Raw genomic sequence first — 4845 nt, 5'->3', positions numbered from 1 at the left:
CTTTCCTCTCAGCGAGCGTGTGAGGTAGTCGGCTTCCTCTAGATCGGGCGTTGCGTCACCCTCCTCGTCCACACGTCAAATTCACCTTTGGCGGGAGGCGAGGCGGAAATTCACCCGCTGTGGAGAGAAATACGAAGCCTCTAGCACCGTATTTCTGTTAATTCGTGTTTGTTACCACGGAGGCTGAAGTCAGGAAACTTAGTGCTTGGAGAGGTTTAAACCCCGCGCTATGAATAACCAAGTACAGAAAACATTTTTAACCGCAGTGCGGACGAGGAAGATGTGTCGGATAAGAACGTCTCCGTGCTGGCATCCCGGAGAGCGATGGCTGCGGCAGCCGCCAGAGGGAGCCGCTGCCTCCCCGTCACTGCTGCCGCCGCCTTTGATTTCAGCGATAACTGAATATTTAAAGCAATTCTCACCGTGTCACCTCCCCACCCCTTCCTCGCAACAGTGCCAGAGCTCCCTCAGTCCGGACTTCTGGTTAATTTCACTGAGGCTGCCACTGCGGCAGTCCGGTCTTCCTCTGCACTGGAACACGGGGAGCTGGGGGGTGGGATGGGGGGGCAGAACCTGTAGAAAAATTGCTGCATAAAGTGAATAGTTTTCTACTTCAGCTATCGGATCCAGCTAGGTCAATATCGGCAGAGGAGAGAGGGTAAGCGTGGATGGTTGGGAGGATGATGGGATGATGGCTGCACTAGACTTGAGAGGCTTAGTTGTAGTGAATTTACACAGTGTAGATTGCTAAAAGCACCAAAAGGAGGATGTCACATTTTGCTTCCCTCTTGTCATGATTTAACCCCAGCTAACAATCAAAACCACAATAGCCACTCACTCATTCACTCCCGCATCCTCCACTTACAAGTAGTGGAGAGAATCAAAAGGGAGAAAATAATGAATTCAGATAAAAAGAGCTTAATAAAGTAACAACATAATACTAACATACTAATATATAGAAAATATAAAATAAATTATACTCAATGCAATTTGTCACGACTTCTGTACATTCTGAGCAGCCAGTCCCAGGAAAAGACCACCCTGGTCCCCAACAGCTTGATCTTGGGGAGAGAGTGAAAAGGCCAAAAAGGCAGAAAGGCCAAGAGGCCATTACAAAACAGCAGAACAGCAAAAAGCTGAACAAAAGGATCTCGCAAACAGAACTCAATAAGAACAGAGCTGAATCACAGAATCATGGAATGTTAGGGATTGGAAGGGACCTCAAAAGATCATCCAGTCCAATCCCCCTGCTGGACCAAGAACACCTAGATGAGGTTACACAGGAATGTGTCCAGGCAGGTTTTGAATGTCTCCAGAGAAGGAGATTCCACAACTCCCTTGGGCAGCCTGTTCCCATGCTCTGTCATCCTCACTATGAAAAAGTTTCTTCTCATATTTAAACTGAACATCCGGTGTTCCAGTTTGTACCCATTACCCCTTGTCCCATCATCGGTTTGTCACCGAGAAGAGCCTGGCTCCATCCTTGTGACACTCACCTTTTACATATTTATAAACTTTAATGAGGTCACCCCTCAGTCTCCTCCAAACTAAAGAGACCCAGCTCCCTCAGCCTTTCCTCATACAAGAGATGCTCTGCTCATCTTTGTGGCTCTGTGTTTGACTCTCTCCAGCAGTTCCCTGTCCTTCCTGAACTGAGAGGCCCAGAACTGGACACAACATTCCAGATGCGGTCTCACCAGGGCAGAGTAGAGCGGGAGAAGAACCTCTCTCGACGTACTAACCACCCTCCTTCTAATATACCCCAGGATGCCATTGGCCTTCTTGGCCACAAGGGCACAGTGCTGGCTCATGGCCATCCTGCTGTCCACCAGGACCCCCAGGTCCCTTTCCCCTACACTGCTCTCTAACAGGTCATTCCCCAACTTATACTGAAACCTGGGGTTGTTCCTACCCAGACTCTACGAGACTTACCCAGACTCTGCACTTGCCCTTGCTATATTTCATTTAGTTTCTCCCCGCCCAACTCTCCAGCCTGTCCATTTCTCACTGGATGGCAGCACAGCTTTCTGGTGTGTCAGCCACTCCTCCCAGCTTGGTGTCATCAGCAAACTTGCTGACAGTGCACTTTGTTCCCTCATCCAAGTCATTGATGAATATATTGAATAGTATTGGTCCCAGTACCGACCCTTGAGGCACTCCACTAGATACAGGCCTCCAAATAGACTCTGCCCCACTGACCACAACTTTCTGGCTTCTTTCCTTCAGCCAGTTCACAGTCCACCTCACTACCCGATCATCCAGACCACATTTCCTCAGCTTAGCTGTAAGGATGCTGTGAGAGACTTTGTCAGATGCTTTACTGAAATCAAGACACACCAAATGGGCCTCCCGAGCTGGAAAACCCAACTCCCAATAAATATGAAGCATGACACTAATGGCATGGAATATGCTCGCTGATCAGCCTGGGTGTCAGTCAAAGTCTGTCCCATCCAAGTCCCCCTCTGTAGCCGCCTCACACCTGCAGATGGAACAGATAAAGAAGTCATCACCACATCTAGCCCCTAGGACATCTTAGTCCTAAAATCAGAGCAAATAGCTTAAAACGTCAAAGTGGAGAAGCAAAGGTCCTAATTTGCATTAGTTGGAAAATAAAGGCAGACAAATAATTAGGATACAAAAAGGAAAAATTAAGAATGGGGGGGGACAATAAAAAGGAAAGAGTGCTGTTACATGCCATTTTCTTTTAGTTCCTTTTAGAATGCAAGCCTCAGTGGGCAGAATATGCAGCCTGCCCGTCTGCATGTGGTCTGAGGCTGCAATTCCTCTCCCAGGCCAGCTGTGTTATGTAGCCTGTGACTTCAGATGCCAGGCCTGGTATTTCATTATAATCTACAACTAGAGGCAGATTAGCCTGATCAAACTGTCTACTACTGCTTGTGCTTTGGCTCTGATATCTAGGACACCACTACTTTCAGAACCTACAAGATGGGAAGGCAGTTGTCTCTTGGTCCACCATGAGTATTCCTGCTGTGTTTTTCTGCTTCTCCTCATCTCCAGCAGAAGTTCCTTGAGCAGGTCACGCAATCCCCCTTTAACCTTGCTTTCTAGGCTAGCTCCTTCACACCAGTGTTCTTCTTCCTTGTTCTTAGTTTCAGGCTTTTCTGGGAAGAAGTAGGAGCACCACCTCATATTGTGTGTTCCCTGTATTGTGTTGGAAGAACGTTGGTATTGTCTACTACACTGCCCTACCTTTTTTTCTATTTGTGTTTCCAGTTTGTTTCTTCTAAAAACTCATTTTTCTCTTGCTCCTTAACAATTAAAGCATCATAAGCAAAACAGTTATGCATGTTACAGTTAAAAGGAATTTACTCAGCACATTGTAGTACACTGAAAATGTTTGTCTAGCACAGATCAACTGTGCAAGACATCTGAAAGCATGCTTTTGAATAAAAGAACAAAAGTGCAAACAAAGTTATTATGAAAACCTAGGTGGAATTCCATTGTTGTTAATGTTTTTATTAGATAATAATAGTTATAATAGTTTCTAGAATAGTTTTGTGTGTTATCTATTCTCTTCCTCAGTCCTTCAGTCTGTAGCTATGATGAAAAAACCCAGAATTTTTAGAGGGACCTTATTTAGTGTGAGGAGAGCATGGGAGAGAAAACAAAACCCAAAAGACCAGAGTAAGTTTCCATGTGGCTTCTTGCATTCCTGCTTAACATGATCCACGTCTACAGATCCCTATCCAGTTTGAGAACTGCTCACTTAGAACTTAGCGGGTCCTGTAATTTCTCCACATCCCAGCATACCCATTAGCAAAATAAAACTGCTTTCTGCATCTTCTGGTGATGCTTACCTTATGTCACTTTCAACTGTTATGCACATCAGAATAGCAAAGCATTCTTAGAAGAGTGGGGAGGATTGCTATACAGCAATCTCTCTATATTTGACAACAAAGGGAATCTCAGTGAAGTCACTAACATTTTTAATATTGCTGTAATTTAAATTCAGGTATAGAATTTTGTTCTATCTGCAGCACACTTCCCATTAGGGACTATTTCTTGCAGATATCTGGCATTGTTGCTAGTCATTATCAATTTAAAAGCAGCAGCACCCCTTCATGCAATGTAACACCCGTCCCAACAGCCCCCCACATGCCCTGTAAAAGCCAAGACACATCAGATGGATATGGCAAACAAGAGAAGCAAAGGAAGGGGGCAGGAACACATGGCATAAGAGGGTCACAGATTTGGGACTGTTGTGCTTGTTCTCAGAAATGAAGGCTAAGTTGGGACATCAGATTGCCACCTTCTGGACGTTGAAGAGACCTAAACCCTCCTCAGAGGCACAGAGGGCCAGGGCAAAGGACAAGATGAAACGGTCACACATTACATGAAGGGAAATTTCAATTTCAAACATGAGGAAAAAAAATATCTGTGATTGTGGTTAAGCACAGCAATGGGGTATCCAAGTAAGCTGCAAAATTTCCATCTATGAAGATTTTCTGACGCCAGTGGTCCAAACCCTGAGCACCATTCTCTAGCTTTGGCATTAGCTCTGCTTTGAGCAAAAGACTTGAAGACATAACCTCCAGGGATCTCTTTTAACTGTATTTTATAATTCCACTAAACAAGATGAAACCTTTATCAAAAAAAAAAAAAAAAAAAAAAAAATCTTGAAACTACAGGACAAACCTTTTACCTGGGGTTATGAACTAGGTACTATTCTCCTCACCTCTGCCCTTAATAAGACAGCTACTTGAAAGAAGAAACGGTATTTCAGCAGTTAAACAAGTATGTTTTAATTTCTTTGCAAGATGCCTTCCCTCAAAATAATGACAGCTTGAAAGCAGAGTGTGCTATTTACATTTCAATTTTTCTTAA

Source organism: Nesoenas mayeri, assembly GCF_963082525.1.
Source record: "Nesoenas mayeri genome assembly, chromosome: Z".
NCBI lineage: Eukaryota > Metazoa > Chordata > Aves > Columbiformes > Columbidae > Nesoenas > Nesoenas mayeri.
The sequence above is the reverse complement of the archived record's forward strand: the minus strand, read 5'-3'. Positions refer to the sequence as shown.